This window comes from Conger conger, chromosome 19 (assembly GCF_963514075.1).
Source record: "Conger conger chromosome 19, fConCon1.1, whole genome shotgun sequence".
Taxonomy (NCBI): domain Eukaryota; kingdom Metazoa; phylum Chordata; class Actinopteri; order Anguilliformes; family Congridae; genus Conger; species Conger conger.
Window position 1 is genome coordinate 2,933,243 of NC_083778.1, and position 15,074 is coordinate 2,948,316.

A 15,074-nucleotide genomic window follows, 5' to 3' on the forward strand; every position below is an offset into this window, starting at 1 on the left:
ACAGGTAGAGGGGGTGAGTCAACCTGCCAGTGAGCCTTTTTCAGTGATAGGATGGGATTTACAACGGTCTTAACACAAAAATTGTACCTTTGAGTTTTCAATAGTTACCCTCGGGCGACATTACAGCAGCGGCAAAAAGTGGACCAAAGTGGTATCCGTGACGTCAGTCTGAGGTTTGACAAAGTGGCTGAGTGAGCACTTACCGCCAGGCCATCTGGGTCTTGCGTCAGTGATATGGAATAGTTTGAAAGCTTTGGCCCGTCAACATCTGGTCGTTCATAGAATATTAGCTGCCCTGTCCCATTCTGCGTTTAAAATGGAAAAACAATTTCAAAACTGCCCTGAAACAATACACTCAATGTGCAGTTTTACAGTGGTACAACTTCTGCTCTTTTGGCTCTGTACTTCAACTCATGGGATTTGAAATGAAACTATGAACATGATGCTCAAGTGCAGACTGTCACCTTTAATCTGAAGGTATTCATATCCATAGCAGGTGATCCAGGTAGGAATTACAGGCTGCAGTAGGTTGTATACATAGCCCCCTAATTTCAGGGTGCCATAATATGTGGGACAAATGGCTTCACGGATGTTTCCGATTTAGTCAGGTGCTTTCAATCACTTCCTTTCTGCAGGTATAAAAGTGCTCTCAGTACCTAGGCTTTTGAATTCACAAATTACCTTCGGGATTCATTCTGCTGCTATCAGCAGCTACATTATCAATGAAGGCAAGTGAGCCAGCACCTGTGGCAGCCATACATGCCCAAAGTATAGCCTCCCCACCGCCGTGTTTCACAGATGAGGCTTTGGTTCTTGGGCAGTTCCTTTAACCTCCACACTTTGCACTTGCCATCACTCTGTCGATCTTGGTCTCCTCTGTCCACAAGACCTTTTGCCAGAACTCTGCAGGCTCTTTTAGGTACAGTACCACTTAGCAAACTGTAACCTGCCGATTACCAAGCTCACCAATGCACTTTCCCTTCTTCATGGTGTTCCAGACAGTTTGTTTCGGTAAGCCTACTGTTTAGCCTAAGTCTCTTATTGTTTTAGTTTTTTTCTTATTTCTTAACATCTTCATTGGCACAACTATGTTGAGAAATGCCAATAACAGACTCTAAAGGCAATCAAAAGGTTAGAATCAAGATTAGATAATGGACACTCTCTTAAAATATCAGTATTCAGGCAACCTGTACTCCATCCTCATATTCACTGTTTAATGTCAAATCCAAAACAAGAGCCAAAGGATAGAAACTCTACCACTGTCCAAATACCTATGGAATGCAATTCCATTTTATTTAAAAATAGCAAGTCAGTTAAATGTTATGAAAAACGAAGGATACAAAAACAATGTAGGATACAATCAAGACCGCAGAAGACTTATGAAATAATGGTAGGCAGTCCAAAGTAAAACGGCCATCTGCTCACCATTAAATTGCGCAGTTTAAGACGGCCTTTTTGCACATTAAAAAAGGTGTCCCGTTGGCGAATGAGAGTCCCTGCCGACTTGCTCAGTTCTTCCGCCCGCTGTTTCAGGAGCACCAGGTTTCGGACAGCGGCTTTGATCTCCACGTTGGACGGCATTTCTATACAGTTCGGAAAGCAGAAAAAAAGACATCGCATTTCGCCAAACAGAATAATAGGTTCTTGAACAATTTATCATTTTCATTCCACAAAATCGAAAGCTAGTGCTGGAGTTATACATCGATTCCCTCGGTCCCTGTGCACCAGCGTCGGTAACCAACCAGAGGAGGGTAATACTTGCTACAGAGCACACGAGAAGCCCAAGTTTGTCAAAATGTTAATGCAGGGAGCTTATGGCCAAAACCTCGGGCAGGAACACAGAAAATTGGCTTGATGTAGGCTACAATATTTCCATTTCCATAAACGAACCCTGTAGTTCAGCTATTTGATCTAGCCCAAACAGAGTGCTGCGACAAGCTGATGGGCATCAGGAGGAGGAATTCATTTCGTTCCAGCACCAGCTTCACCTCAGAGTGAATCGTTTCAAGCTAGCTAAGTAGCTTGTCCTGACCTGCTGGGAAAATAGTTCAATTCGATTCAATTTAATTTGTATAGTGCTTTTTACAATGCACGATTGTGACAAAGCAGCTTTACAAAGAGCCCACGCCTGAAATGGCGACTAATGACCAACTGTCGCGTGCATGTGACGTTAGAGAACTATTACCGAATTCAAAGTATGGCGTGTCACTTTTTTGAAAAAATATCATTTAGAAAATACTTCTTAAAATATTTTTACTACTCGTGCTTTAAGACTCCCTCCTTACCTTACAACTTCGGCGCGCATGTGACGATCCACTAGGGTTGCCAGATCCATAAAATATTAACCTAAAAAGAACACGACGTAATCTCTGCAGTGTAGCTATATCCATTACATTACATTATTGGCATTTGGCAGACGCTCTTATCCAGAGCGGCGTACAGTTGATTAGACTAAGCAGGAGACAATCCTCCCCTGGAGCAATGCAGGGTTAAGGGCCTTGCTCAAGCGCCCAACGGCTGTGCGGATCTTATTGTGGCTATACCGGGGATCGAACCACCAACCTCGCGTGTCCCAGTCATGTACCTTAACCACAATGCTACAGGCCGTCCTATGCATGTGCAATGATAACGAATATCTGTGGTTTATTAAACTGACATACATTTCCGACTGGATATTCATTTTATTAATTTTGTTTATTAATTTTGTATTTACTCATTTTAATATTTTCCCTTTAATCAGCGACTGAGGAAATACTATGGATGGGATCTTTATTAATCCGCGACATTAATAAATAAAATCATCATGCAGAAAGCCTGCAGGCCAACTCTACTTTCGAGCATTAAACAACTGGTGGATTTTATACAATCTGGCAGCCTGTATGTTGCAAACCGCGCTATGAAAACCAGAGAGCTCATTGGCCAGTACATCGACAATGAAACTCCCGCGTGAGCGGCGTTAAAGTCAGGAATAAAGATGGCCATTGTCCCTGTACACAAGATAAATACACGTAGCATTGCACATACATAGTCGGGAATGGAGTACTGTATATTAAAATGAAATAGATTAAGCTTCAAGTGACCAGGCCTGTGTTCTGGATGTACGTTTTGATTTCTGTCGCCCTGGACAGCTTAACTGCAAAGTTGAACATGCTGCCCGGGGTAGCATCGGTGCCACAGTACTGTAAACATACTGTACATAAAGGTGACATATTATGTATCTTTTCAACAATTAGTTTGTGCATGGTGCCCTGTGTGTTTGTAATGATAACAAAAATAACAATAGTTGTATCATACTGCAACACTATTTACAGTTGTAGCGCCTTTTTAATGCAATTCATTCATTCTTTTTTTTACCCCCCAGTGTGGCCTAAGACCGTCAGTCTGTCTTGAACCATACTAACTATAGGCCTATCATTGCCCTGAGATACCAATTTTTTTGGCGTGTTTTTTTTTTTTTTTTTTTTGCAGCCAAGACGTGAGACTCGGCTCGGTCCTGCTCCAGCACCGGCTCAATCATCTTCTGCCGGGATCCCCACCTGGTCGGAGACTCGCTGATCAGCTGTTGTGCATGGATATTTAGCTCTTTCTGCGCTGTGGCCAGGTCTCTCCTCCTCTTCCAACCGAACGAGAAGCTGCTCACAACCTTCTTGCAGACAGAAACAGCACGTTCAGTACGGGAGCCTTTCCTGCTTCTCTCTGAGAATGAAAGCAAACATTTAAAATGTTCTAATAATTGTGAAGAAATCCAACTATTCAGTCACTCAGCCTAATAATTTTGCCAATAGTTAGTATATATATATTATACATATCTCAGTCAGGTTTTAAATCCACTTTAACCAAATCGTTTTATTTTTGGATGAATACATGAAACACTAAGTTTTTACTTGCATGAAACAATTATGGGAGTGCTCTCTAAGTGTTATGTTTACCCGTAGGCTGTTATAACGTTGCTGATTATAAAAAATATATTATTATTCTGCCACTAGGGGGAGACAAAAGCTAATTTATCGCAAGGGCAGCCGATGGCCAAAACACTGCAGTCCTGTCCACTTATTCAGGCCCAGAGCTTTGATTATGTAAGTCCCGTTATCGGTGTCGATGCACACTTGACAAGCTTCTGTTAAGTTCCATGACATGAAAGACTCTTGCAAGCCAGCTTTGTGTGATGATCTCGCCTGTATGATCCTCAAGGAAAAAGCTTGTTGGAAGGCACAAACTCTTCAACTCCCAATTGTACAGTGATGCGGCTCACAGGTTCTGCTGGACCACAAACCGGTGGTTGTGGAGAAGAGGGTCACATTTGTTAGCTGGTGGGCAAGTTTTCTCTCGCTGAAATGTCTAACTCTGGTAGAGATTTCTCTAAAAAACATTTGTGACCAGGCAATTCATATTTTGAATGAAGTGTCTTAATGAATTTTTAGAATGTGGCCTTTATACTACACTGCCTGTCTTTGGCGATATCGATGGTCTCTGCGGCCTTGATTTCTTAAGTTTTGGACTTTTTTTGTCAGATGGGATTGATTCGGAAAACGAAGAAGCCAGAGTCAGCGTTTTATTTTTGACATACTGAAATAATGGTGGCTTCCGTGGTTCTATGTACGAACAAATGTATAAACCCGCTTCCCATTTTTTAATTGCTGAATTTCTTTGTAGGATATGAACCATAAATACATACTTACATTTCGCCATCTGGGTAGGATGCAATGCATGACAATAACGACACACGAATTTGGCTAAATATTTTGCATAATCGGGGGAGTTCACGTTCCCTGACGTCTTCGGTTTCTGGATCTGGACAGTGCCTGATTCTGTGGGTTGGGTTTTCATAGTTCGTAGGCCTGAGCACGATGAAGTCACCCAGAAACGTGAAGAGACTGCAGCTGAAACGTATATCGTTGTCCACTTCACTGGGGGTGCGGAGGAGGGCGGAGTTGGAACCGTCAAGCTGAATTATGTGTGTTGCTCAGAAGCTGACAGCAGGCTGAAGTATCATTCATGACCTCCTGAATGAGGTTATTTCATACGTCATTCAGCAGGTGGCGCCAAAGTGCACCCAAGCACAATCAACCCTTTAAAAGATGGGTGTTGAAAGGTCAGCTATCTTATTTATCTCATTTCAGGTGTTCGCCGGGTGACCTGCAAAGAATAGCTGAAAGACATTTCAATACTGTAGAAAATAAAGCACACACAAACTAGTACATCTATGTGAGCTGTTCATCATTGCTGTGAACCTTCTTAATACATTGTTATGTCAAACATGTATACCTATCCATCTAGATCCATTTGTGTGTATGCTGGATAGTAGATACATTTCTTTAAAAACGATATACATCATCATACCAGCCTGGACTGGAGGCCTGGACTGGTGTAAGCTGTCTACTTTGCACTGAATTTAAAAATGTGTACATAGACTGTTTTCATATCCAACTGCAAAATGTATCTTACCTTTGCTCGCATTCATGAGAGAGGAAGCGTGGTGTAGCTCTGCTTCAGCAAGCAGGAAAACCACAATATTTAGAGAAGCAGTTTGACACGTTAGAGGAGTCATACTGGGTGTGGCTGATCAAGATAGTAAAAACCATATTTTCCACAAACTCTCAAGTGACGGAATCCAGTGCAATTCATATTTTACAAAGTGCCTTCGAGAATGGACATTAAAATATATGGAATATACAATGAAGTTTTCATAGTGTAAGTAAATCTAAATTTGCTTTCCCCCCAAGAAATGTGTATGCATTTGGATTAGTACATCCTGATGGATTAACACATGGCGTTCACAGCTAAGGTAAAGAACCAGTGAACAGCTCAACACATCGTGACAAAAGTGACTGATTTTGTATTCAAATCGGCTTATGAATTAACCCGACCATTGCACACAGAACATATAGGACACATCTTTGGCGCTGTTGGCTATAAGGAAGTTCATGAGATGCAGAGACGCATCTGAGAGGCTCTGAGGCCCGCTGACCAGGCAGAACTTCACTGGGTCCAACGTCAGTGGTGACACTTTCTTTTAAATCATTCTTGCCGTTAATCATTGTAAATGTTCCTTTTCTACACATGTTTATTGCATTTGAAGCCCTTCTAATGTGCTGTAAACTTGTTCCTATTTTGCGAGGACTGTGGAGCAATTGTTATATTTGGAGATGGAAGGTTTGGACCTGGATCCAGGTTTAGAAAGTAAAGGTCCTCCAGTTCCTGGATTTGCTGCATTTCTTCAGCCAGGAGGGAGAACTAATGAGTGAAATCAGCTGGCTGAGTTTGTGGGTGGAAGAAACACACGGCAGGACCACTGGACTGGACACATCTGCTGAGATTGAATGATTTGGGCCGTGGTAGCACAACAGGCTAAGATGCAGTGGACTTGCGGTTGCAGTTCGCTGCACACCGGGGACCCGCGTTCGATTCCTGGTCCCGCCAAAAAGCCAAGTTTGGCTGCTACAGAGAAAAATCTGAAAAAAAAAAAAGAATGAATGATTTAGTTGTCCAGTGGTCCAGTGGTATCAGCATTTCCACTACATTACAGTTATTTAGCTGATGCTTTTATCTTTTATGCTTTTAAGTGGCTTACAGTTGATTAGACTAAGTAGACGACAATATGGGGTTAGGGGCCCAGAATTTGAGTCGATCCAGTCGGCAACGTGTCATTGGCATGTAGGCAGAGCTTTCCGAGGGGGAAAACAAACCAGCATCTGCCACTGTTCTGATTAGGGAGGGATTTTAGATTATCTCAGTTTTTTTTCATTTTAATTAATAATAATTCCAGCAAATTGCATTCAACCATTATATTTAGAGACCAGCAGAGGTGTTTTGCTAAAAAGTAATGCGAGTGCTGTCCTTATGCAGTTGCAGACTGGCTAGATGATCCAGCTCTATAGCCTGATGGTATCACTCCCTGACTTCTTCTATCATATTAAATCCCACATCAAATACATTATGATCCATAACCATGAAAAGTAGACTAAGTTGCTGGACTAAGTGACCAGAGCAGTTTCACTTTTGACATCACGTTGCAGACATTTCACTTTACAGGCTAATACCGTTAGCTGTTGTTAGCCACGGGCTTCTTGGCAATGAAATGAGAGTGCAAAACCAGGGGTTACACCTGTTTTCTGTGTTGTAAGCCACACGGCAGCTTTCTGGCAATTACATCTCTATGATTTCAATATACGATACATTTTGTGCTCATTTAAACACTTGTCACCAATTGTTCATTTCCAACGGAAACCCCGCCGAACGTTCCCCACGGGGGTTGAGCCTGGGGAGGTTCTGAGGTTTGCGAGCATTTGTGAGCGTGTCCTGGCTCTATTGACGCTCGCTGTTGGGCATATGGTCTACAGGAATGTGTTTATGCGACCACACCGCAACAACTAACTGTTGTTGCTCGTGACTTCATGAAACACGTTGCCTCACGTGAGTGACGGGTGTCAATCAGCCGCTGAAAACAGCAGGCTGGACTGTCCTGGAGGGACCGGCCCCGGTGTTAAACACCGATTGGCAGGCTGGACTGTCCTGGAGGGACCGGCCCCGGTGTTAAACACCGATTGGAGCCTGAATGTTTTTGCTCCCTGGGTGTAATTCCGTGTGATAGACTGGGCCTTGCATCCTTCTGACTAATGTTGAAGATTATTTTGTTATCCGTTCAGTCAAAATATAGAAAACTATATTTTTGCTACGACTATACCTAAGCAAATATCGTCTTGAACGACATCTTATTGTTGAGTAAATACATACACAGAGATCCCCCACTGAACAGCACAACAGGCCAGGGCATGAAAGGCAGTGTTCAGTCTACCTCTCCCTGTATGGAGGGCAATGTCCCTTTAAGCTTCGGACACCAAGGCTCTGAATGCGCACAGCGACCCCGGTGCAGTATTTCCCCGTAGGTGAACCCCGCACTAAGCGCAGGCTGGCTATTGTCCCGGCTTCCTGTGCATCAGTGGACTGTACATTGTAGTGCTCCTGACAGGCAGACAGGCTCAGGGAGCGCTCGCCGTGACCTCCGTCTGCGCGCGTCCCATTTCCCCTCAATGTGCTCCCTGTTTTTGGAAGGGCCTCCGCGCGCCCCTCCCTGTCCCGGCGTGGCGGTCCTGCGCCATCAGCGCTTTTTTCTGCGCATTTTTTGTCGTGTCCCGTCTGGACAGGGCCTGCTCCTCCCGGCTCGGACAGGAAACGGGCCGGTGGCACCAGCCCCCGCTCTATTGTCTGCACGTCTCTGACCTCTTTCAAGGGCAGACTGAAGACTGAAGAGTGTACAGAATCTCTTCAGGCCCTACCTCACCACCATGATTAGCCTTATGCATGCCATAGATTATAATGGCACTTATATGTAGTTATATATAGGTATTGTTGTATTGTTTTGTATTGTATTGTATTGTATAGTTGTACTCGGGGTATTATAGCTGCCTACCGTGATATGCTAGTTCGCAAGTTGATGTATTCTTCAAGGGTTCCAATTCTATCTGTATGGTCATGCTAGTACTCGGAACCGTACCGTCCTCTAGGGTCCTGTTCACACTTGTCCCTGTGTTCGACCTGCACTCTGTTGTATGTCGCTCCGGATAAGAGCGTGTACTAAATGCCTATAATGTAATGTAGTGTAATGTAGTGTGGTGTAATGCATGGGGACGTTGCGATCCTGTGAAAGCTGCTGAACAATGTATGGTTTGGCACGAGGTAATGGCTTTATTATACACCGGCCCTCTGGAGAACAAATAGTGTTAGCATGTGCATATTTCTCACCAGAATGACGATTCCTTGCGTGTATATAGAGCTTTCCTCAGCAGGCTGCTACTCATCACTGTCCAGTGATGAGGGGGAACTCACCTCAACGCCCACCAATGGACAGCCGCCGTGTCGCACCAGACACTCACCAAATTATCAGCTGAGGGGGAGCGGACAGAGATATTAGTCAGGAGAAGAAAATGAAGTACGTCGCGCATTTATTTTTCAGCAAACGTGGTTAAATCGCACCTTCAGGGCAGTGACCTCCTGCTTTTTTGTTCGAGTAAAAACTGCATTTTCAGAATGAATTTCCATTAGTTTTAATCGATCTTGCTGCCATTACATCAGCCTGGCGATGCCGGACGAAGAGCTTGGCTTGACCTCCTGGCTTTACGCTAATTACAATATGCACTTCTCGTTTTAATGATATAGATAGGGGAGGCCAGCGGGCGCATCAATCTGTGCGCCACGTTGCGCAAATGGCCAGGGCAGTCAAATCCTAAACAAATGGGACCTGCCAGCGAGCCGTTTACTAAATGGAGGGATCGGTCAGTGGCCATGGCAACAGCCCCCCTCACCCCGGTGACCCTCTAATGGCTGTAGCTGGAGAAAATATGATCTTAAGTGTTATTACTTAAAGGTACAATATTTTACACACAATAGATTTTTGTGTTGAAACATTGTTACAAGACCGTTGTAAATCCCTTCCTATCATTGGAAAAGGCTCACTGACATGTTGACTCACCCTCTCCCTATTTTTATAGTCCTTAAATTCGGGTTTAAAAATATGCATTTGACGGGCTGTTACCAAAACATTGTACATCTATACAATAATTCAAGCCCATTGGTTGAAAATCGGTTGTATTTGCCACAGCCAAAGGTGTTTCAACATCAGCACGTTCGCAGAGAAGGGGTGGGATAAATAGTGTGGTGGTTTGAGGGTGTTTGCTGCTGCAGTTCCTCTCTCACCGTTAGAAGTCTGAAATGACCTAACGTACCCTGGTAAGACAGCCATTTTTTATAGTGCAGCATAGCTAACACAATGTTCTCGCAATATTTCTGGAATGTTTTGTCAATGTTATGACATTGCAGCCACATTACGTGAACTTGTTGTGTTAGCTGGGCTGCACAGCAAAAAATGGCTGTCTTACCAAGCGTTTTTAATCTTTAGTAGTAACACTTAAGATCATGTTTTCTTTCTGTCAAGCAGAAAATATTAGCTTGTTTTAAGTTACTGACAAGTGGGATTTTCTCACCCCATTGGCAAATTTTGAAATGGTTAACTTTCTGACCTCATTGGCAGTTTTTTTGTCTCATTTAGCAAAAAAGTTCTAATGTAAAAATCCAAATATAAGACTAAGATACTTGTTAAGATTTACTTATTGCTTTTTCTTTCTTTTTTTTTTGCAGTGGACGGTTATCACCCACGGCAACCTGAGAAAGTGAGGGAGATGTAGCCTCGAAGCTCTCTTATGGACATGTATGTTCCCCTGATTGATGAGTAAACACACGACGCAAGGCTGCCACAACCGTCTGCCCCCAGGGTGCAGTTGAGGGCAAACATTTAGCTGACCGTTGTTGTGTCTCTGACTGGACGCTGTCCTCTGTGAAACTCTCCAGTCTACGCCTGTCTCCTCCGCTGCACGGGCGGGGCGGGGCGGGGCGGGGCGGGGCGGGGCAGGGCAGGGCGGGGCGGGGCGGGGCGGGGGGGCCAAGCTGACTCATCGGAGTCTTTCGCCGGAGAGGGCTCCTCACCGAGGTTAACCACGCCTCCCTCTGCAGCACAGAGCAGTCATCTCCCCTGGAGTCAGCGCTGTGCTGGGGCCATTGCAGCACCCCCCTCCCCCGCCAATACGCACACACCCTCCAGCACCAAGCAATGGGAGTCTCACATTACACCGATTACCCAATCGCCCCCTACTATGATGGAGACCCAAACAGCAGGAAGGTTTACAAACGTTTGAAGTGGACGACCTCGATAAACGCGAACGTGAACATTCTGGACAAACGTTGAAGGAGCATTGTGGACAAACGGCTTGCTAACCTGCTTGAAATACGAAAGCGAAACTTCCGTGCATTGTGTCCTGTAGCCTGTTTCATCTTCCCACAGAGAGGGAAGAAGATTAAGGCCCATCCACACCAAGAGCTATAACTACAACTACAACCATAACTGTATCTACAACCATAACTATAACTACAACCATAACTATAACTACAACCATAACTGTATCTACAACCATAACTATAACTACAACCATAACTGTATCTACAACCATAACTATAACTACAACCATACCTGTATCTACAACCATGACTATAACTACAACCATAACTGTATCTACAACCATAACTATAACTACAACCATAACTGTATCTACAACCATAACTATAACTACAACCATAACTGTATCTACAACCATAACTATAACTACAACCATAACTGTATCTACAACCATAACTGTATCTACAACCATAACTGTATCTACAACCATAACTATAACTACAACCATAACTGTATCTACAACCATAACTATAACTACAACCATAACTGTATCTACAACCATAACTATAACTACAACCAAAACTGTATCTACAACCATAACTATAACTACAACCATAACTGTATCTACAACCATAACTATAACTACAACCATAACTGTATCTACAACCATGACTATAACTACAACCATAACTGTATCTACAACCATAACTATAACTACAACCATAACTGTATCTACAACCATAACTATAACTACAACCATAACTGTATCTACAACCATAACTATAACGATAACAAAGTGAGCATCCACACTGATGAACAGTAACGTTGGGTGAGCATCCACACTGATGAACAGTAACGTTGGGTGAACATCCACACTGATGAACAGTAACGTTGGGTGAACATCCACACTGATGAACAGTAACGTTGGGTGAGCATCCACACTGATGAACAGTAACGTTGGGTGAACATCCACACTGATGAACAGTAACGTTGGGTGAACATCCACACTGATGAACAGTAACGTTGGGTGAACATTCACACTGATGAACAGTAACATTGGGTGAACATCCACACCGATGAACAGTAACGTTGGGTGAGCATCCACACTGATGAACAGTAACGTTGGGTGAACATCCACACTGATGAACAGTAACGTTGGGTGAACATCCACACTGATGAACAGTAACGTTGGGTGAGCATCCACACTGATGAACAGTAACGTTGGGTGAGCATCCACACTGATGAACAGTAACGTTGGGTGAGCATCCACACTGATGAACAGTAACGTTGGGTGAACATCCACACTGATGAACAGTAACGTTGGGTGAACATCCACACTGATGAACAGTAACGTTGGGTGAACATCCACACTGATGAACAGTAACGTTGGGTGAGCATCCACACTGATGAACAGTAACGTTGGGTGAACATCCACACTGATGAACAGTAACGTTGGGTGAACATCCACACTGATGAACAGTAACGTTGGGTGAACATTCACACTGATGAACAGTAACATTGGGTGAACATCCACACCGATGAACAGTAACGTTGGGTGAGCATCCACACTGATGAACAGTAACGTTGGGTGAACATCCACACTGATGAACAGTAACGTTGGGTGAACATCCACACTGATGAACAGTAACGTTGGGTGAGCATCCACACTGATGAACAGTAACGTTGGGTGAGCATCGACACTGATGAACAGTAACGTTGGGTGAGCATCCACACTGATGAACAGTAACGTTGGGTGAACATCCACACTGATGAACAGTAACGTTGGGTGAACATCCACACTGATGAACAGTAACGTTGGGTGAACATCCACACTGATGAACAGTAACGTTGGGTGAACATCCACACTGATGAACAGTAACGTTGGGTGAACATCCACACTGATGAACAGTAACGTTGGGTGAGCATCCACACTGATGAACAGTAACGTTGGGTGAACATCCACACTGATGAACAGTAACGTTGGGTGAACATCCACACTGATGAACAGTAACGTTGGGTGAACATCCACACTGATGAACAGTAACGTTGGGTGAACATCCACACTGATGAACAGTAACGTTGGGTGAACATCCACACTGATGAACAGTAACGTTGGGTGAACATCCACACTGATGAACAGTAACGTTGGGTGAACATCCACACTGATGAACAGTAACGTTGGGTGAACATCCACACTGATGAACAGTAACGTTGGGTGAACATCCACACTGATGAACAGTAACGTTGGGTGAACATCCACACTGATGAACAGTAACGTTGGGTGAACATCCACACTGATGAACAGTAACGTTGGGTGAACATCCACACTGAGGAACAGTAACGTTGGGTGAACATCCACACTGATGAACAGTAACGTTGGGTGAACATCCACACTGATGAACAGTAACGTTGGGTGAACATCCACACTGATGAACAGTAACGTTGGGTGAACAGTCTCTCAGCCATGTCATCCGCTGCTGCTGTGATGCCCTGAAAATGAGGTAGGATTTTGATTGGCTGTCAGTGCTGTGTTGCTCACGCACAGCCCAAATAAACCAAGGCTGACCTTTCTTGTTTTTACCTTCTCATATGGAAAAGATCATTGCATTTGGCAATGGTTTAATGGTTTAATCAATCTGAATGATCACATGCAATTTTTCACCCTTCATTTGAAAATATGCGTGTGTGTCCTGGATGAAATTTCACGTTTGGCTTGTTTTATGAGGAAATAATCCGGGTCGTCGTCCTTCGCGGCTTTGGGGCGGTTACATTTTAAACCAACAATTGATTTATTGACTCGTGGTGGGGGTAGGGTAGAGCTGAAGCCTGACGACACACAGACGTGATATATGGGTACACCTGGACAGGACTATGGAAATCTATGCAAATTTCATACCGGGATAATGCCAGTGCGTATTGCCAAAAACGTAAGCTGTGACCTTTATGCATCTGGTGAGGTTTCTGCCATCTGCCACCAGGTGCTTTTATCCCTGCTGAAAAAGAAGCTCAAGCTAGGTTTGGAAGCAGCTGGTAGCTCCATACTCAACATTTATCAACTGAAGCTACAGTGGAGTCCAAATGTCCAAGAGCACATTAACAATCTGGAGGGGCGAATAAACAGAAAGTTTTAGGATTCTGAATGTTTTTTGTTTTTTTTACTTCAAAGCTTTGCAAGAACTACTTGAAGATCAAAGAAGAGCAAGGAGTGCTGCATAATCCACACTCACCTGACATTTATTTATTGGGGCACTTGAAGACAAAAGCCAAGCATTCAGTGACATCACAAGACGTTCTTTGGACCATTGTCAAATAGTGCTGGAATAACATGCACATGTGGAGTCCATGCCAGCTCGAGTGCACGTTGCCATCAAACCAAAAGGTGGATACACCAAATATTCGCTCAAATTATTATGCTGATAATATCATTATTCATGAAAATGTTTGTATTAAATCAGAAAAGAATGCAAAATAGAAGCATTTTCACGAGTGGGAGCCCCACTGTTTCTTTTCAAGATGGGAATGACAACTGTCAGAATGATGTGAATGATGTCTGAAAGCTTTGAAAGGGTGGGAGGAAGGGGGACAGACGCCCACCCTGTATCAGGGGCCTGTATTAGGGCCCATCGGTGTGTGTCAGTGAGATATGGGGCCTGTATCAGGGCCCATCGGTGTGTGTCAGTGAGATCAGGGGCCTGTATCAGGGGCCTGTATCAGGGCCCATCGGTGTGTGTCAGTGAGATCAGGGGCCTGTATCAGGGCCCATCGGTGTGTGTCAGTGAGATCAGGGGCCTGTATCAGGGCCCATCGGTGTGTGTCAGTGAGATCAGGGGCCTGTATCGTGAAGCAGGGTGATAGAGTTCGCTGGATAACCGAGAACTGCTCTTTTTACTTCAGTCCGTGTCTCACTGCAGTTATCCAGACAACTCCGAAATGTTTGGCATTTATATAGCGCCTTTATCCAAAGTGCTGTACAATGGATGCTTCTCATTCACTCATTCATACACACACTCACGCTGATTGGCTGCCATGCAAGGAGCCGACCAGCTCGTCAGGAGCATTTATGGGTTAGGTGTCTTGCTCAGGGATGCTTCGACACACCCAGGGCGGGATCAAACCGGCAACCCTCCGACCACTCTTACCGCCTGAGCCACTGTCTTAATCCTGCTTCTTGAACCTGGACCTAACGGTTGTTTGAAACACTGAGCCCTTTTGTTCAATTCCTGAAGATTGCTGCGGATTTGAAAAGACGTCATTCATTTTCATCGGTACCCAGAACAGTATTTTTTCTTTTGTACGATCGACGAGCTTGGCATTCAAGATTCTCAAGGTTCCGCTGCAGAGCAATTTC